This window comes from Diceros bicornis (genome assembly GCF_020826845.1).
Source record: "Diceros bicornis minor isolate mBicDic1 chromosome 13 unlocalized genomic scaffold, mDicBic1.mat.cur SUPER_13_unloc_1, whole genome shotgun sequence".
In the NCBI taxonomy this organism is placed as follows: domain Eukaryota; kingdom Metazoa; phylum Chordata; class Mammalia; order Perissodactyla; family Rhinocerotidae; genus Diceros; species Diceros bicornis.
In genome coordinates this window covers 22,422,665-22,444,005 of record NW_026690866.1, presented here as the reverse complement: position 1 = coordinate 22,444,005, position 21,341 = coordinate 22,422,665, and the positions used below count along the sequence as shown (strand labels likewise).

The 21,341-nt window shown below is 44.7% G+C and overlaps 1 long non-coding RNA gene across 1 annotated transcript; it reads right to left on the bottom strand.

The window, feature by feature from the left end:
* Positions 1 to 16,602: 16,602 nt before the first annotated feature.
* On the bottom strand, positions 16,603 to 17,447 carry LOC131401766 (uncharacterized). The gene is made up of 3 exons (XR_009217947.1): positions 17,307 to 17,447; positions 17,004 to 17,104; positions 16,603 to 16,698 (listed from the first exon to the last, which is right to left on the bottom strand). It is a non-coding gene; the product is annotated as an uncharacterized LOC131401766 (long non-coding RNA).
* Positions 17,448 to 21,341: the final 3,894 nt, after the last annotated feature.

Here is a 21,341-nt window from a genome sequence, read left to right as displayed (position 1 = left end):
GCTAAGGGATCCAACAGTGTTTACATTGAGAAGACTTAGTGCCTAAGCAGACCTGAGCTGACAGGATGGCAGTGAATACTGAAGGGTGATGGGAGACATTGATGTTGGGCTCTAAAGGTGAGAGTGGGACAAGCAAAAGGTGGACCAGAGTAGCCTCAATATCCATCATCTAATGAATGTATAAACACAAGGTGCTCCGTATTTCTGTACATTGTATGTTCTTCAGCCATAAAGATATGAAGGACACGTGCAACACCATGGATTCACCTTGAAGACCTGCTAAGTGAAAGCAAGTAGTCAAAGAAGACCACGTATTACATGATTCCATTTACATGGAATGTCAAATATTGGCAAATCTGTACAGACAGGAAGTAAATTTGTGGTTGTTTAAGGTTGGAGGTGGGAGAAGTGCAGGGGTAATACTCAATTATTTCTCTTTGGTTCTTTTTACAGTTTCTATGTCTTTATTGATATTCTCTGTGAATTGAGACATCATTCTCTTTATTATCCTGGGTCCTTTGTCCCTACTTTCCATTAGCCCTTTGAGCATATATAAGAGTTTTTTTAAAGTCTTTGTCTCACGAGTTCAATGCCTGGGCTTCCTCAGGAAAAACTTCTGTCAATTCCCATTCTATTCCATATGAACCGGCTATACTTTCCTCTACCTTCATATCATTTGTAATTTTGTAGTGGTAACTGGACATTTTGCGTATTACAATGTGGTCGTTGTGAGAATCAGATTCTCCTGCTCTCCAGGTTTTGCTGTTGTGGCTTTTTATGAGCTGCAATCATCCTTTTGTTTAGCGACTTTTCAAACGATTTTTGCAAAGACTATGTTCTTTGATGTGTGTGGTCACTGAAATCACTTTTCAGTTATCTTAACAATGAGCAAGCGACCTGACAGAGATTTCTTTAAATGCAAGTATCCAAAACAATATATTTTAAAAAAAGAAAAAATTAAAATCTCTCCAGGCTTTGCAGCTGGTCCCCTGTAGCTCTTCCTTAGACTTCAACCCCTACCTGCATGGGGCCCACAAATCTGTCAGAGGTGCAAGCCCAGGTCTTCTCAGGTCTTCTCTGAGCACCCATCAAATCCTGGGCGTGCACATTGCACTCCAGCTTCCCTGGTAGATGCAGTGGCCATTCTAAGCTTTCATTCCCCAAAAAACTTCCTCCTCAGATGCCTCCTTTCCAGATTTTTATGTCTCTCTCCTGCCCCATCAAATTGCCCAGGCATCTACCAGTAGCATAGATCTTTAAATGTTTCATCAGACAATGACACCACTTGGAAAGTCCTTCCACTCTGAGGGGGAGAAATACCTGTCAACTTCTGTGCTGGTCCTTCAGGGACCCAAAAGTCAGATCACTACCCCCCAGTCACATAATCACCCTATTTTAAGAAGCAGGTTAGTATTTGTCTCCTGGCTCGAGGGAGCCATGCAAGGTTTCTTGGCTCCCATTTTCACATCCTCCGCTGTATCAGAGAATGGCAGCGGGTAGGCATTAAGCAAAAACACCACAGTGCTTTCTTACCCAAATTCAGCCACGTTTTCCTTCATTAATCACTCCTCTGGATGCCGTATGTTTCTTATTATATTTCCCAGTTCTGAAACACTTGATTCTGTCAGTTTTGTCCAACTGAACGGTTGCTTCAGTGGAGAGACTTGTTCTGTGAGTACCTTAATTTGTCGATTTGTTAACGGAACTAGGGAGATGTTTTGATACGTCCCTTTGTCCTTTTTCTCTTTCATGTTTATTTTGTTTGATGGTTGGTTCTCAAAAATTCTTCTTTCATTTTGTAAAATTTCTCTTCCATATGATTTAAGAATCACTATCACGATTTCAAATAATTATGATTTTTAAGTTTATTACATTGAATCAAGTACTTTTGAGGAAAACAACTCCAATATTGTTGGTGAAAACAACTCCTCCGATATCGTTAACATTCTGGTCTGCCTGAGCCAGCTCCCAACCTCAACTTGAGGGTAGAGGATGTAATCGGTTGAATAACGTCTCCCAAAGATTCAAGTTCACCCGGAACCTTAGAATGTGATCTTATTTGGAAAGAGGGTCTTTGCAGATGTGATTAAAGATCCGCAGATGAACTCATACTGGATTTAGGGTGGGTCCTAAATTCAATGACTGGTGTCCTTATAAGAAGAAGAGACAACACAGAGACATGGAGGGAAGAAGATCACATGAAAGACGTAAGCAGAGATTGGAGATCTGCTGCCACAAGACAGGGAAGCAGGTACCACCAGGAGCTGGAAGAGGTGAGGGAGGATTCTCTGCTGTTGATAAACTGTGAATCAATTGTAGGGCTCCCCTTTGTTCTCACTCAAACCATCAAATCCTAATAGTACCTTGTCTTAAAAACTCTGATTATCACGTGGCTTATATGGATGTCCTGAAGATCATGGACCACGCCCGATGCCATCATTTAAATTTCTCAGGTCTGTAATTATCACATGTGAACACTTTCATTTTTCAATGTAACTCACTGAAATCATGGTCTACATCTACAAATTGGTCAGGAATAATTTAGAGGTATGGGAGCAAAAACCCAACTGACGTTAACCTAAAACAATTTAACAGAATATACGAGGGAAGAAAAGATGCAATGAGGGAAGAAATCAGCTCATGTTAATGAGAATTGAGGAGTAGATTGTGACCCAGCACACAGATGCAGCATACAAATGAGAGTGCATGTCTTGTCCTGACCATCCCCCATGGCCACCCTTACTCTGCTGTCCTCCCAGATGACCTCCGACCGTGTCAGCGGCTCCTACACTGTGACCTCATTCAGCTCCACTCCCTATAACTCCAGGTCTGGTAGGTAATAACCCCGTGTATACCCGGATCCTCTTCCTGTTCCATAAAGGAGCCTGTGCCTGGATCCTCTAGGGTCAGAGAGAGCCATTTGACACCCCTTGTCCTAGGACACCTGAGAGTTGGAATGTGCAGATTAGCTCACAATGAGGAATTAGAACACCCTAGTCGTAGGGAGCAGTCAGCCCCACACCAAAGCTGTGGGCTCTGGGAGGGAGCCATCACTGTGTTAAATCCAGAGGCCATTGTCAGGAGGCACAAGGCACAGCTGTCCACCTCCACTCACTCTCTGCCTTTCTGTTTCTCAGTCACTCTTTGACCTTCTGAAATGGGCTTCCTTCCCCATGACTGCTAAGACTGCTCTATCAAAGGTCTTCAAGAAAGTCCAGAAAATTCCTTGTATTTGAGTTAGCATTTGGCAAAATTGATACAACTTATGTTAGAATGAGTTATAAAGGCAAGCTTAGTAAAGTAAGACTTTTATGGAATTAAATTAATTTAAGGTTAAAAAATAAGCTCTTTACAATAGGTATCATCTTTTCCTGATTGCAAGTATTCTAAAAAAATATAACTAAAAATACTAAATGATCCCTGAGGCCAAATTACCTTTAATATAAAAGTGAAGAAAAATCATGATAAGCAGAAATTGCAGTATACCAGGACACGTAAAGATCTTCTTTCCTGTCACATGAAACGCGATCTCTCATCCACACAACAGTCTACTCTTCACATTTATGTCTTTCAAAAGTGTTTAATAAAGTACAATTATAAAATGACAAAGCATCACAGTCATGAGCAAGTAGAGAGAGTGATATTAAATCAGGCGAGTGAAACTGGGGGCTGTTCATGGGGAACCACTTCTCTGGGACCACACTTCTTGGCTTCTTCAGCAGGACCTTCTCCTATTTTCCATCAGGTCTCAGAACATCCTTCTTGGCTCCTTGCTCTCTGCCTCCCTGGCAAACCTCTCTGTCCTCAGGGCCTCAGCCAGTCTCCCTTGCTTTTTTCACTTTCTGACTCTGTCTGCGGATCTCTCCATAAGTTACAGGCTGTCTGTAGAATGGGTGGGAGAGACTGAGACTCACTCCTGGGATCATCTCTCCCCAGTCTGAAGACTGTGTGGCAGTGGGCTTGAGGCTGGGGTTTAGAGACCCAGCACCAACACAGCCCAGGGATTCACCTGGACCACCTGGTGCAATTATATTTAAGGTAGTTGTGCTATCAAAAGTACTTAAAAGTTCTCCTTCACTGCTCCAGGCCTAGAGTCCCTGCAGTCTCCTGTGTGCACAGACTTGCTGTGGATTCTGCAAGGTCTCCTCCCGTTGACTGTACCTGACCTTATTGCCAGGGTGGGAAGTTATCCTTGTAACTGTCCTCTTGAAAATGCAGCCAGGAAACTGACCTCCTAATATGCACTTATAGGAAGTGCAGACCTTTCACGATGTCTCCGCTTGGTCTTGGCTAAATAGACCTATCTTTTCTTCTCTCACGTCTGGGGCATCATATTTCTTTTGAGCTTTCCCTTTGAAAACAAAATGAAATGTGTAATTTGAATAAAATGTGGAATGCAGACTGCCAGTCATGGAGAATTTTCTCACCTCATTTGGATCTTCCACCCTCCTGTATCCTGGAGAAGTATCTCTCAAACTGCCCTGTGCATCACAATCATTTGGAGGGTTGTTTAAACACCAATTGCTGGACATCAACTCAAGTAGGCCTGGGGAGGGCCAAGAATTTGCACTTCTAAGTGTTCCCGGATGCTGCTGATGGTGCTGGCACAGGCACCACACATTGAGAACTAGATCCTGGAACATCAAGATGATATGAGTCAAGGACAGAAAGGACTATGAAGACTAGATGGTTGTGTGCCCAGAGCATAGCAATTTAGTGCCTCATCTCTAATGATATCACCTTCCTCTCAGCAATTTGATGGTCACTTCACTTGCACACCCAAGTGCCATCTTCACTCAAATATTCTCCTGTTCATAAATAAATAACTCACACATACCATATTCCCATCACATAGTTCTAGCCACTGTAAAAATCCATTTTTCCTCTCCTGACTCTTCCTCTCTCCTCCTACTCCTCCCTGTTAATCTGGGCTCCACCATCTGACTTAACACAATAGACGCTTCTTAGAAGTCAATCCTGCTCTCACATTGGTTCCACATCCACACCCTCTTCTAGGCCATCCCATTCATTTCCTTGGCTTCAAATACCATTAATGAACTCGAAATGCTCATAGAATCAGCACAGACCTGGCTTCAACCCTGAGATTCAAATACCCATCTGCGCACTCACCACATCAGTGATAACTCGATGACTCAGCTCACATTTAGCAGGTGCCAAGTTGAACCAACCAGTTCTCCAAATAATCACCCATATCTCAGGGTCCCCTAATCTCACTTGTTTGTACTGATATCCTGTCTACACCTGAGTGTCATTCTGGACACCCTGCCACCCCACACTCATATATCAGTTAACCATCCATCTACGCTCCTGAATCCACCTAAAGATTCTCCACTTTTGAATAATTCTTGAGCACCTTTCAGATTTCCTACAAAATAACATTTCCACAGAGTGACCTTTCCTTATCCCGCCATCAAAATTAATGTCATTTTCTCTGTTAATTTTTAAAACTTTTAATTGTATGTGTATTATCATCTATTTCTCTCATAGTGTTTTTCTCACTAAATTCGATACTCCAAGAAGTGAAGGCTGATGTGGACTGTAATGTTTTACACTGCCGTATTCACTCACTGCTTTGCCCTTAGAAGGTGCACAACATATTTATTGAAAGAAATTATTCAAACTCCAAAAAGTACCTTCTAAAGCTTTCAAACAAATTCACTCAACTACAGTTATACACGGATAGAATCTCTTTGGTGGTATACGGCAATAAATTATCACTAAGATTGCAAATCCTTTCTGTCTGTAATTCATTTTAAGACTCTAGCTACAATAATCTATTTAAAATGTAAACCTAGTCAGTGCACCATTCCTTTACAATCTCTCATTTCTCTTTTCAGATCCTTTTTAAAAGTGAAGTCATACATCTGACTTCATCCCTGTTGTCCTGCCATAAACATTTATACCATCCCTTTCACTCTCCAACATGTCCCAGTTTGGAGGGAAAATTATTTGATCCTCCCATTTATAGAGCACCTATTATAAGCCAAGTTATGTACTAAAACCCATGATCCAGAGTTTAACTTAAAAATTCACTTCCCCAGTTTATTTTAATCTTGGTGAGAGGAATGAGTTAATAAAGAGATGGATGAATGTCTAATATAGTGTTAGGTATAATTAGATCCTGTAATAAACAGGAAGGGCTACACAGAGATAGAGAGACAGAGGGAGGGATGGAGGAAGAAGTGTAAAGAGGGATAAAAGGGAAAGAAATTACCTACAATTATTTCATTTATTTATTTATCTTGTGAGGAAGATTAGCCCTGAGCTAACATCCATGGCAATCCTCTTCTTTTTTGTTTTGCTGAGGAAGACTTGCTCTGTGTTATCATCTGTGCCCATCTTCCTCAACTTCATATGAGACGCCGACACAGCATGGCCTGACAAGTGGTGCGTTGGTGCATTCCCAGGACCTGAACCTGGGCCGTCGGCAGCAGAGCGTGAGCACTTAACTGCTACGCCAGGGGGGCCGGCCCACCTATAATTAGATGATGCAGAGATTAGGGAAGGACTAACTGATGAGGTGGTATTTGAGCACAGAACTGAATTTTTTTTAAAAAGACCAATCACATTGTGGGTAAAAGATTTTCCAGAGATGAGAACAATGTCAACATTTCAGAGATGAATACTACTTCCACTTCCTAGTGATGTTTTTGGTTAAAAACAAAACAAAACAAATGTCTGGCCTATTATCCCAAGGAAGCTCCCTATACAGAAAAGTACAACACCTAGATCATTACTTAACAAATATTAACACATAAGAAAAAACTTTGAATAAGGCATCTTCTTGTTTTAAGAGCTACTGCCTGCTCACTTAAAGAAGTTTCACAGAAGGACAAAGTGTAAAAATGGACACTCTTGCTGTCCATATGGATTCCACGCTCACCAGAATAGGCTGGCTTGGAAAAAAGGCCAATGCAGGTTCCTCCATGGCTTCAGAGTTGTCCTGCTCACACCACTCCTGATGTGCAGACAGCCCGTGGAATGCTGGAAAATACAAGGACTTCTGCCTCTGATTCCCCTTTTATGGAGGAAGTGAGTGGATAATCCAATCTGTGGATAATCCAGGGGAGACATCTGTCTCTTATCAATGGGATTTGAGAGATTCCTAAAGATTTATACCTAAAAAAAAAATGTTGGGTTATTGACACTGTCAGATACTGGTGGTATGAAAACATTTAATACAATTGTGTGGGGAGGTGGTATTTGCAGTTTCTATCAACATTTTAATGTTTCCTTTTTCTTCCACTAATGATACCTTCTCTAAAAATAGGAATGGAAGTTTATATGTACAAAAATGTCCATACCACTTATGTTTTAATAGGAAAAAATAGAGACTGTGTAAACGTTTATCAATGAAAGAATGTCCAAAATATTTATTAACAATTCTCTAGAATATATCACACAGTCATTAACAAGAAATGAGTATTTTGTGCATTTACATCTCACGTAATTACCAGTAAACTTGTAATTATTTCAACAGTCTTACTCTTTCCCTTCCCTTTGACCTGAATAATTAATGTTCCTTTACTTTCTTTACTTCCCTGATGTTGATTTAACTCTTTTGTTATTCTGTTATTTCCTCTATAAACTTATTACTTGGAATCATATAGAAATCTTTACTTGCACTAATGGTTAAATTCTGAATCCTTAATACAGTCTAATATGAATAATTACTTTTACCATCTCCCCCAAATGCTAATACCTTGAACACTTTCAATTCTATTTTTAACCTTCCTGACATTTGTATTACTGTTTTCATGCATTTCATTCTACATATATTTTAATCTCCATGAGAGAGTTCTAGAATTATATCCCGAAATAAAATTCATTTATATTTATTTATAAATTATCCTTTCCTTTCCTCTTCAGTCCTTCCTGCATTCCTGGTTTTCAAGCTGGGTTAAATTTCCTTTGGATGTGATAACTCACTGCAGTATTTTGTCTAATTCAAGGCTGCTAACAATGAAAGGTTTCACTTTAAGTTTTTCTAGGACATCTTTATTTGAGACACTATTGTTGCTGGGTGTAGAATTCTGGTTTGACATGAGATTTCTTTTAGCATTTTAAAAATGCTGTTCTGTGGATGTCTATCTTATTTTCTTTATGGTTAGAAATCATCAATTGGCCTTTTTCTTGCTTATTTGGCCTCTCTTGTCCCTAAAATACTTTACATTAGCTTTGGTTTTTAGACCATAGATTAGTTCATTAATATTTCCTGTGTAGTCACTCTGCTTAGGGAATGTTGAATTAATTGAATCTGTGGATTGATGTCTCTCATCAACTTGGAACATGCTTGTGTATTTTCATTTCTGATATCAATTCCTCCCCACATTCTCTCTACTCTCCTTTTAATCACACCCCATGTGTCTTCTAATTCTACCCTGAAATTTCCAATGCCATTGGCCCTATGGTTTTCTTGGGAGATTTGCTCTTGAACTGTCTTCCATTTTAGTAAAGCAGCCTTTGCTGGAATCAATTCCTTCTTAATAACTTAAATTCTTAATTTCACTTCTAACATAAACACAATATATCGCTTTAATTTATAAAAAAAGAGATAACAGAGCAGTTTGACAATGAGAAAGTGATTTCCTTTTGATGCAATAAAGCTCAAATAGATGGGAGAACATTATACATTGGATCATATTAAGATATATGAGGAGCCAATATTCATTAAAATTCACCAGCAAGACAGAGGGGACAGAAAACCTGAGTGTCTTCTTCTTTGTACTGATGTGGACTGCATTTTGAAATGATAATATTTATATTTCTTGAGTTAAAGAAAATGTTATAAAATCCGGTTTCATCTGTCTGTATTTACTTACTTTAACTTGTGTTCTGGAAAATTTAAATGACATAGGTCACGTTGTGATATCTCTGTCAATCTTGTTTGGATAGAGCCATGATGTGATGGTTAATTTTAGCTGTCAAGTTGACTAGACACACGGGTGCCCAGATAGACTGTGAAGCATTATTGCTGGGTGTGTCTGTGAGAATGTTTCTGGAAGACATTATCATTTGATTCCATGGTCTACATAAACAAACCCACCCTCACTAGTGTGGGTGGGCATCATCTAATCTGTTGAGGGCTCTTTAGAACAAAAAACAAAGAAAGGCTGAATCCATTGTCTCTTCCTGACCTGGGATGTCCATCTTTTCCTGCACTTGGACATCAGAGGTCCTGGTTCTCAGGCCTTCAGAACTTGACTGAATTATATCACTGGTTTTTCTGGTTCTCCAGCTTGCAGATGGCATATTGTGGGACTTGTCAACCTTCATAACCTTGTGAGCCAATTCTTACAATAAATTTCCACTTCTATATGTTTATATATATTCTATGGTTGCATTTCTCTAGAGAATCCTGACTAATACACATGGATAAAAAAGTGTGTATTAAGTGCACATGGAGGAACTTTCCCGAGGCATAGGAGGCTCCCCCAATCCCCAGGAGGAAGCAACTCATCCCATCCAGGCAGCAGACATGAGCACATGCAAACACACACACACACACGCGCACACACACACACACACACACAAGTAATTTGAAAATGTGCTCAAGCTCAAACTCTCACTCTCTGACTTATTATTCATCACAGCAGTGATTTCTACATGGCATGTTATACATCCTTTGCCATTTATGATCTCTTTCCTCCCACTAAGACTAAATCAAACAGGGGCGGTAAGTCTGTTTAGTTATTTTGTAGATCACAGGTTTTACACCAGAGCTTTGCATGTAGTAAGTGCTCTAAAAATAGAATGACCAAATAGTTTTCCCTCCAAACTGGAACATATCAGGGAATGAAAAGGGTAATATTAATAATTATTATAAGACAAAAGGAGAAATATGTGCTGAAGACAGAAATGGAGGATTTAAAAGTTAAGATGGACTGATCACTTTTGCATTTTAAACAGATCATTGAGACTAGAATCTCATGATTGGATTACCAGGAGAAAGTATTTAGAATCTTAAGCTACTCCTGCTAATTTATTGCAGTGTACCACCTAAAGGTGGTATATTTGCACAAGAGTAGTTAAGTGGAGTGGCCGTCCCATGGCTTAGTGGTTAAGTGTATGTGATCCGCTGCTGGCGACTGTCGTTCCGAACCCCAGGTGGGCTTCTCCAGCCATGCTGAGGCCGAGTCCCTCATAGAAGAACTAGAAGGATGTGCAACTATGACATACAAATATCTGCGGGGGCTTTGGGGAAAAAAAGGAGGAGGCCTGGCAATAGATGTTAGCTCAGAGGCGGTCTTCCTCAGCAAAAACAGGAGAATTAGCATGGATGTTAGCTCAGAGCTGATCTTCCTTGGGGAAAAAAAAAGAATAGTTAAGTGGATGGATTTAAAATATTTCATGAAGCAATGTTTTAGTGTTTGAATTTTATATGTATATGAATATAAATTATATATTGTACACATAATATATGTGAGCTCTTTTTGTGTGCAAAGCCATATGTAAACACTATTGTGGGAAAATTTGGAAAATCCACATTAGTCTTGTCTTCATGGAATAATTATTGAGAAAGAACTAAATCTTGAAAGAAATAGATAATAATGCACATATAAGTAAAATAGAAAAAAATCAACAAAGATGAAAAATGGAGTTTTGTAATTTAGGTTACTGGAGCAGGAGTGTTCACTGTGTGGAAGTGATATTTTGTATGAGGTCTGAAAGGTGAGTAGAAATAAATCAGAAGTGGATAACCTGTAGGTAGATTCAGAAGAGTGGGTGGATGGTTCATTGATATGTGAGTGTGGGGTGGCAGGGTGTCCAGAGTGACACCCAGGGGTAGACAGTTTATTACCAAAAATAAGTGAGTTTGGGGACACTGAGAGAGAAGCAAATTATTTGGGGAAGTGACTTGTTCAACTTGGGACCTTGTCATTGTGAGTTATCACTGATGTGGTGAATGTGCAGGTAGATAAATGGGTCTGGGGTTCAGAGTTAGGTCTCTGCTGATTCTTTGGACATGTTTGGCTCATTAGTGGTATTTGAAGCCAGGGAAATGGATGGGGTTGCCCCAGAAGGGGGGTGCAGATGGGGAACAGATGTCAGAGCATGGATGACTTCTGGGAAGCATCAGTCATTGTGGGGTGGTAATAAAGAGAAACCTGGAAGTTGTTCAGGAAGTTTAGACAGGCAAGAGCAGGACAGTGTAGGGTGGTGGATCCCAAGGACAAATGGTCTCTTAAAATGACATTGGAGTCCGCAATGTCACGTGCTACTGCAGAGCATGTCAGAAAAATCATGAAAATTCCCAAGTGGATTAGTAAGAGACATGGCTTGTGAGGTTAGCAAGAGAAGCATCCACAGAATGGGGATGGGATTGGGTGGGCACCCTGGAAACAGAGGCATTGGGATATATGTGAACTTTTCACAATGTATCCCTGGCAGGAGGAGGAGAGGAGGGGCGTGGAGGGTGAAGACTATTAGGAACGCTGGCTGAGAGATTAGTTTGTAGATGGTAGAGATTTCTGCATATTTGAAACTTGAGGGATGATTCCAGTAGGGAAGTTATGGAAAGCACAACAAATAGTGAGGGCATAATGTCATTGAAATGGAAGGATAAGATAAAAATCAGAGTGGTTTCAGCCAAAAAATCAATTTCTTTGGATATAATAACAGAAAAGTTGTGATAAATTAATACCTTATGAGGAATATATGTAGATCTGATGACTAGAGAGTGAAATAGTTCTTGTCTGGTGGTTAACAATTTATCTGTGAAATATGGAGGAGGTCGGAATATAGAGATTTATGGGACTCAAGAAATGGAAAAAATGAGCAGCGCATTCAGGAAGCATTAGAGAAATGCATATAGGTCCATTGGTTGCTGTTGATTCTCTGTTGGGATCCACAGGCTCCTGGCGCATTCTCTGTTCAGTGCAAGTGTCAACATGACATTGCAGTTATTTGAAATCATCTGAAGTGTGCAGGGTGAATATGATGGCAATAAAGTATCTGGGAGTATGGTCAGTGGATGATTGAAATGATGGACTGTGAATCTGAGATTACTAGAAAGGATTAGGAGAAGAAAAGAAAGAGACTTGTGAAGATATTCCTACTGGAGTCATCTAGTTTATTGAAGAACGGTTATTTAGAGTGGATTTCTTTGTGTACAAACTGGAAATGTGGAAATTTGTGTTGGGAATATGCTGTTTCTGAATTACTGACTGGGGAGCAGGAGAAATTTGGGTGAAGATAGGATCCGGGTGTGGAAGTGAATGACTAAGGATGGAGTAGTGAATAATTTCATTAGAGATGAGGCATTGAAAGGAGCTCTGGAGTCCTTGGAACTCTGTGTCCCAATAACAGTGGGCTGTGGGGCACCAGCATGTGTGTATTTGACCATGACTAAGAGCAGAGGAGAGGAACGTCCTGAAACAAGATGGCGGAGGGAAGTTGGTCTGGATTTGACACTGGATAATGACCTTGAGCTTTCTGTCCTTGTCTCACATCAGCTTGATGATGTCACTGAATCCTGTTCTCCATGTGTGGTCCCTGTACCAGCAGCTCAACATCACCTCTTAGAAATGAAAATTCTCTATTCCTTCCCCAGACCTACTTGGGTTGAGTTCCAGCAATCTGAGATTTAAAAACTCTCCAATGATTGTGATGCACAGTGTGATTTGAGACACATGTGTCCAGGGAGAGAAGGAGGGGGGAATATCCACGTGAGCAGAGAACGTTCTCCATGGATGGTAGTCTTCATCCTCCATTTTGTTCAAATTTCACATTTTATTTTGTTTTGAAAGAGAAAGCTCCAAAAATATTCCCCGATATCGTAGTGGAAACAGTAAGATCATGAAACTAAACCCATTCACAAAACTGAAGATCTATGCACCCTGAAGCCTAAGCAGCTGCATATTCCAGAGGCCAGTTGCTGGAATATCTTCCCATCCTGGTGGTGAGGTCAGGTGCAGTCAGTGGGAGTAGACCCTGGAGAAGCCCCAGCAAGTCTGTGGATACAGTAGACTGCAGGGACTTCAGGCCTGCAGCAGTAAGGGAGAACTCTTAAGTTCTTTGGAGTCGCAAATACCTTTGAAACAGTCACACAGGCTGGTCCATGTGAATCCCTGGACCATGCAGGGGCCGATGGATCTGCACACCAGCCCTGAGCCCACCCTGGCTCGCTGTCCATATTGGGCAGAGATGAATCCAGGAATGGGTCTGGGTCGCTCACAGACCTTCTGCAGGCAACAGGTATCTTCTAGAGATATCAAGAGACAGACACAGAAAGTGAAGAAAAGCATGGGAGAGACTGACTGTGGTCTCGAGGACAGACGAGATTGCAGTGAAGGCAGAGAAAGCAAGGAGCCAAGAAGGGCATCCTGAAAACAGTGAGGAAAGCAACATTGGTGCTGAAGAAAAGCTGAGTGGCGCCGTTGAGTAATTCCCCATTAGACAGGCTTGACTCTCACAGCGTCTCTTTGTAACGTCCATCATGATCTTGACCTTTCATGGTAAACCTCAATTTTTCTTTACCATGAGTTTTCTCCTTTTTATATAAAATTGATAGGATAATTGAAGCTGAGGAGTTAGTGTTTTGAACTTACATTTGTTTTTTCTATAACTTACACTCAATGGAGTGATGATACCTACTATAATGAGATTTGTCTTTGAATGTATATTAAAGCCGATTCCATAAATTTTATGATTTTGAATCTAATTTTTTTTTTATTTTTTTTTGCTGAGAAAGATTTACCCTGAGATAACATTTGTTGCCAATATTCCTCTACTTTTTTGTGGGTCACCATCACGGCATGGCTGCTAATGAATATTGTAGGTCCGTGCCTAGTAACTGAACCTGGGCCACCAAAGCAGAACATGCCAAACTTAACCACTTGGCCAGGGGCCAGTACGATGATTTTGCATCTAATTATAACGTAAAATCCATCAGTCTTTCTCTTCATTGTCACATGGTAATTCAGACATATGTGATTTCTATATCAGGAATTAAGTATCTCTTATCTGTTACCTGGAAAACTTGTGTAGCTTTGATTTTGGAATCTCAAGAATGAGCATACCCCCTGTGGACATTATTTTCCACTTAGAGAACCTTGGCAACAAGCTCATTGCCTTCCTTCCCACACTAGATCCAGAGTCGTGGAAAGGTGTTTTCCTTGCACACAGCACAGAGCACATAGGAATTACTCAACAAACATGTGATAAGTGAATAATTGGTGGCATCATCAGGTCATTCACAGAAGCCAGACTGAGAGAGAGTTTCCTTAGGTCAGGAAGGAGAAGCATTCCTTTATATTTGTGATGTTTTAATTTGTAACATTATAATGTGGACACCAAGTATACTGTTTTTATCAAAATTGTGTTCTGAAGGTTTTCAAAAATCTCTAAAACTCAGAGTACAGAAAAATAAATCTCTGTGAACCTGTTACTTGCTTCAAACATTGTCAACTCGTATACCATGTGACTTTGTTTATCCTCACACCAAGACAACAAGAATTAACCAGAGGAGATGGCTGAGAGCACATCATTTCAGCTGTAAATATTTCAGTTTCTCCTACAGATGAGGGATTTTTGGAACACAAACACAATAACGTTATCACACACAAAAATAAAAATGTCATTCGTATAATCAACTATCTAGTCAGTATCCATAGTCTCCCAGTTTTGTCAAGGTTATTTCCTAGTTTTACATTATATTTGAGTCAGGATCTTAATGAAACCCTTCTTTTGCAATTGGTTGATCTGTTTTTGAAGTCACTTTTAATCTCTTAGTAGTTCAAGCATCTTGGGATTTGGGTGGGATATGAGGGTGTGTGTTTGTGTTGTCTACACAGATGTGTGAATTCTTTCTTTCCTGGATGGCAGTGCCTTGAAAGGAAGGGCCTGGGCTGTGGGAACTAGGATTTCTACTCTGCTTCTGGCTGAACTGAAAAGGCCTCGCTGGGTGACACTTGCAGCCTTCAGAAAGGAGGAGGAATAGGTACCAAGGAATTCAAGACAATGGCCCTTTTCTTACAGGGTGTTTCCAGGGCATGATGTTCAAAATGCCGGGTGCTAACCCTTTAGCTCCAGGTCGTCGGCTGGGTTCTCGGCATGAGCTCTGAGCAGTGTCTGTTAACCACCCACCTGGGGAGCATTTCACCATTTTAATTGGTAAGGTTGTGTCTATGGTGTCTAAGATTGGTGGCATTCCCCTGCTGGACCCACTTCTATACCTGCCCCTCTCCTACCTCATCTTTCAAAACTCCCAACAGGAAAGTTTCGCATCCCTGTAACACAAATCCATATAACCAGAGCACAGACTGGGGAAAAGAACACAGCTGTCCCAGGGGCTACGTGCTCTATGACCTCAGGCCCAGCTGCCCCTTTGGGACAAGTCAGTAACAACACGAGTGAGTGAGTAAACTAGTGATTGTCTGAGACCAGGGACCTCAGAACCACATGGGCCCAAATGTCACCCAGGGCAGCAAGGGACGGTGTGGGTCATTCAGTGGACAGGATTAAGGTCTGTTGTCCTGGCAAAGCAGAGCTTACCCCTGATCCATCAGGCCCAGCTGGGGAGGAATGGCCACGGTGTACCTGACAGAAAGGCTAGGGGCCTTCTAGGGAATTTCTGCCCAAAAAGAATCATAAGAAGCTGTGCAGGGATGCTGGAAATCCTAGTTCACAGGGAGCAGTGAGGTTTATGGAACAAATTCCTGTTGTAGGTTTAAAAGCTGCATCATGAATCTTTCCCTCTGGATATGAAACAAGCAGGAAAATGACTTTCAAGGGCATGGGCCAGGATCCCAGGAGGATTCCAATCTATTCAAAGGGTGAACAGGGAGCCCTAGAGGCCGCCTGAAGGGGATGTCCTGTGGGCCCTTAGTCCATCTGCACATGGTCATCTTCTGTCCTTGTCCGTTACACATGCAAACATTTATCTTTTTTCATTTATTTCTCATTTAGCGTTGATGCAAATCCAGAGACTGCTTAGAAAATGGCAAGTTCCAATCTGATCAAAGAAACCTCAACAAGAGAAGCAAAAAACATTCCTTCTTCCTGGAAAGCTGTAGAAAGACAGCCACTGTCCTGGGGAAGGACATGGTCCTGGTAGGTGCTATTTGAAAGACACCCACATTTCAGTGGTTATTGCTCTGCCCGGGAAAGTCCCTCCAACGTCTACATCCAGGGAGATCTGAAGGGCAGTCTCTGCTCCTGGCCCAGGTGACCCACACAGAAATGCACCTGTCCTCTGAGGAAGGGAGACTTGAGGGTTTCTTTCAGTAGCCAGGGAGGAGGCTAGCCCTCCTCCCTTCTCCCACATACAATAAGCTGTGAGCATACATAAGTTCTTAATTCAAGGAGGAAAGTGAGATTCTGTGTCTCGTTTACATGAGCATAAGAAGTGAAAGAACCACACCACAACACCTAGGCTGTGACAGAAACAGGATATAACGTAAGAGTCAAATCTACCATTTACTATTAGAGAAATAATATCACTGTTCCCCAATGGGTTAACAGTCCCTGGGGTGCAGATTTCAGGGAGTTGGAGGGGGTGGTTCCCTCCCTCTGGAGCTTTAGGGGAAACCAGGGAAAGTCTTAGGATGTCCTCGTTCACTCAGGTTGGGAAGAGCTGGCCCCGTGCACCCTGAGGTCGCCAGTGTCCCTGCTGGTCAGTAGGAGCTGCACTTGTGGTCTCCAGAATGTGACGGCTCATCGCCAAGGGCGTGGCTGCTGAAGAGAAGAAACAGACTATTTTGGGGTCTCTCCCTGAGATTCATGGCACACCTCCCTGCCTCCCTGCACTCTGATCCAAACCCTGTGCCGAGTGCTCAGTCCATCAACAGCACCCCGTTTTTCCCTGATGCAGGAGGCATCATTTAGCATCACCCATTTCAGAGGAGGCAACTGAACCCCAGAGAGGAGAGGGGAGCAGCCTGTCCCAGGCCTGGTCAACAGTGGAGCTGTGATCCAGGCCCATGCTTAGGCCGAGCTGTACTGAGCCCCTGGATGCAGTTGCTGCTTGTCCCAACACTCACTCGGCCCTAAACTGGAGGATGTCCAGTTCCTCTTTCTCTTGAAGAGCTGCATTTTGCTCGCCTTCTGGTGTGCGGACTCCAGCTGGCAGGAGACCCAGTAGCTACAGGATAGAGTGGACCTGTGAGCTACCAGGAGCCACACCTCAGGTGCCCCTCCCAGAGCCTGCTAGCAGCTGATTCCCAGTGCCCCATGGGTCACCACGCTACGAGTTCTGAGGTTGATTAGTGAGCCAGGCCACAGGCTCTGGAGCTGGCCATCAGAGAGAGTCTGCCCTGCCCTCACCCAACTCCTGTCCCCCTCACCTCTCATGGACACTGATGGGCTCCATGGCCTGGAAACAGGCCCCAAATCGCTCTTCAGGCTCCAGGTCATACGCATTTGCAGCCTGCTGGAGCAGCTGGATCCTCCTGATGACTTTGAATTTCTGGGAGGAAGGACAGGATGCAGACAGAGCTTGGGTGGGGAACCCTGCCAGGGACTTGTGCGGATTGAGTATCTGGTCTGGAGTCTGTGCTCACCCGGGAACCCTCCTTCCTTCCCACTCCATTCAGGACTTGCCTGTCCTCACAGTTTGCTAGAATTAGTTCCTTATCCTGGAAGGTGTCCTTGATGCCAGCCACTCCCACAGCCGCCAACCTGATGGGATTCCCAGCTTTGTGGATCTGACTCTCCCAATAAACGTAAGACCCAAGGGATGAGGCCAGAGAAAGTCTTGCCGGGGGAGGTCTGTGATTTACACTTCCCCACCCTCCCACAGCTGCTCATCTCATACCATTTCTGGAATTTGACCCGATTTCCCTGGAAGGGAGACAGCAAATGTCCATCAGAAACAGCCCCCTAAGCCCATAACCAACCCCCATCCCACCCCTTCTCAGGCTGCAAGAACATCAGGGCCCAGCAGAGAGCAGAGATTCCACAAAGAGAACTTGACACTGGGCCAGGCTCTGGGCTCCAGAGCAGGAGGGACAGGGGAGCTGAGGCCAGAGACCTTATGTAGCACACCATCTCTGATGACAGACGGGGAGACTGAGGCCTCAGGGAGGAATGGACAGCTGGACCACAGAAGTGCTTCCTCACTTGCAGGGGTTGATGGCACTCCCCCAGGGGCAGGGCCTGAGGGGGAGGCTGAGTGCAGCTCAGACACAGCCTCCTGCAGCTCTGCAGGCAGGCAGCTCTGAGCTTCACCAGCCCAGGGAGCCTGGTGGGGGGCTTATGCGGAGCATCTATTCATGCATTGCTAAGATGGGCCACACTCCCCAGCTCCCAGGGGTGGCTATGGGGCTCTCATGAGAGGAGGTTTGCCAGGTACTGAGAGCTCAGGGCCCAGTGCAGGGCTCTTGACTCCCAAACCTCAGGATCCTGCTCCCTGGTCCCACCTCCAGGCTCACTCACTTCCAGATTATCCTCCATCCCAATGTTCAGCAGCTTCAGGTGATAGAGGAACGTGCCCAGGAAGTGTACGACACCCTGTGAAATCAGGGTGGGAGTGGTGAGATGAGTCCCACCTCTCAAGTGCCCCCATGGACCCTCCCCCAAATCCCTTCACCCCAGCCTCCTGCCCACCACAGACTCCCACAGAGAGCAGACTAGGACCCTCAGCGGCCTCCCCCCAGTTGCCCCCTCCAGGACCACTCAACATCCCCAGTCACCTCCCAGGGGCGGCTTTTGGCAAATCCCAGAGTATGTGCTCCCTGCCCCTCCCGTCCCTAATCTATCCTGGGCCCAGCCCTTCCAGACCTCCTCCTGGTCACTTCCAGGGCAGGCATTGCAGGCTCTGGGGCTCCAGGAGCTGGGCTGGAGGAGGAGGGACCCCTGTCTTAGGGAGGCCTCAAGCCATGAGGAAAGAGACCCTCTCCTCTAACACCTGGACCCTCCCCCTCAGGCCCCTTCACCTGCTGCTGCTGCCTCTCCTGGCCTCCCTGGGGATCCATCTCTAGGGTGGCCCACACAGAGGTCACCTCCTGCAGGGTCAAGGACAGGCTCAGGGAGGCCATGCTCCCTTCCCTGTGTCTCCCAGGCCCCTGATCCTGGACCCTGGACATCTGGTGTCTATGGCTGATCCCATTCCAGAGTGCTCTGATTCTAGATCACTCCCAGCTCCAACACTCCCTCCTCTATGCCCTCAGGCCTGCCCAGGCCCCTAAGCTTCTCTCCTCATCAGGAAATTGTGAGGAGGACTCCCATGCCTCTCAGGGTCCCCTGAGGACTCAGTGTCATCTGACTGTCACCAGTACTCTCTCCTGCCCCTTGAGGAGGAGGAGCACAAAGCTCCTGCACATTCCTCTCCCCCTTGTACCTCATCACCGCTGTGAGGCCTGCACCATAGATCATCTCCCTCCATTTCCCAGATGAGGAGACTAAGGCCCACAGAGGGGCAGTGACTTGCTCAGGGGCCCACAGAGGTGACCGTCCCCCCTCCCAGCCAAAGGGCCTGGCCCCCGGCCTTCACTCCTCCTCCAGACACACCTCTGACAAAGGTCCTGTCTTCTGGACTCTCGGGGTGTGTTGAGGCTCTCAGTCAGCCTGAGCCATGGATCGGGAGGCACAAGGTGTCTCGGGGTCCTATCCAAGTGGATTCTGTTTTTTCCAGCCCCCTGGGATTCTCTGACACTAGGCTGGTCCTGAGGCCAAGCCAAAGGCCTCAGCTCCCTAGGATCCCCTCAGGATGGACCCTGCACAGAACTCCTCCTTTATTCACTCAGGAAGGGGACCCCCTTGTGCCACATCTGAGTGACAGTGTAGGGGGTTACCACAGCGCTGTGTAATGGTGACATTTGCATCCTTTTTTACTTGAAAACTTCTAGTGTCCTGTCAGGAAGGTCCATTAAGAATCTGTAGGTTCCCTGATAGTTCTCATTGCCATCTGGGGCATATCCTTGTCAACAAGGCACCGGGCGAGACTCACTGGTTTGTCAGCAGTGACCACTATCTGGCTAGAGTGCACAGTCCCAGAGACCACACAGTTCTGTCCCAGATCCACCATTTGGCCCAAGGCTGGGCAGCCCCTGTGTCCACAAGACCTGTGTGACCTCATAGTGCCCATCCCTGGGACTGGCAGAGTGCCCACCCCTGTGAGGTGCAGTGAAGACAGAAGGAGCAGCAGGGACCTGGCTTCCTGAGGACAGGCTGGGCTGCTGTAGGAAGAAAGGAACCCGCACCCATTCCATCCACCGGCCAGCCTGGAGGAAGAGGGCCAGCTGATGGGTCCACATGGAAGCCAGAGACCTGCTCATTCTGCCAGCTCTTCATCTCCTGGAACAGTCCAGCCGACATCACTGTATCCCGTGACCAAGGCCTCCTTCCCCAAACAGTCCCCACCTGCCCATGCAGCTCACACACCCCGCTTCCCGTCAAGCTGTACAAGACAGACAGTTATTTCTCAGGGAACATTAAGTGAAAAACTTCCCAAAGCACATCCTGCCTGGTCCCTCGCCCCCTCACCTCCCCTCCTTCCAGATCTCCAGCCTCCACTCACCTCCTTGAGCAGCTTCCTGCTCTCCCGCTGGCTTGTTTTCATCAACTTTTTAAGTTTTGTATAGTTCTTCCTGAGGAGGGAAAAAAGGAAAGAGACACTGTGGAGTGGTTTGAGGGTAAATCCCTTTTGTTTGAAAACCCAGAAGATCCAGACAGCCTGGATGAGCGTTTTCACTGTGTCCTCTGAGCCCTGAGGTGTCTGGGACTGGGGAGGGGGCTCTCCTATTGTCACCTGGGGCCTCCATTCTCTTATCTTCTCAGCAGATGTGTTTTAAACAGTCTTAATTACATGTGGACAGAGAGTTCTGTTGCTGAAAACATTTGAAAATCTTCAATTTGGCTCAAGCCAGGATTTGTCACTTAGGGAAACTGATTCCTGAAGCAGAACCACTGGCCTAAGTTTTCAGAAAGACTCCAAGCCTCCCAACCAGGTCAGACCCTATGGCCAGGGTTTGCTGTCTCCCAGGAGGTCCCAAATGACTGAAGGGCAATGCTAGCCCTGTGGGGGGTGTCTGGTCCACCCAGGTGGTGCTCGCATGGAGAGAGGTCTACCCACCTGGACACCCATCTCCATCTCTCTTTTAAACGCTGAATGGAGGGGACCTGCAGAGCCCAGAGGATCGCATGGAGTGAGGAAAGGTTCCTCAGGCCTTAGCCTTCCTGGGGAAGGGAAGAGAATGATCTGTGAGGGGGAGCTGGAGCCCTGCTTCCTCTGGCTTCTGTCGCCTCATTGACGTCTCCTGTCCTGAATGAGACAGCAGCTCAGGGAACCCGGGAAAGGCACAGTTGGAAGCTGATGAAGAATACTTCCAGGAGGAAGATTTTAGCTCAAGGCAAGGAAGGATCCCAGGAAGGGGTGAGAT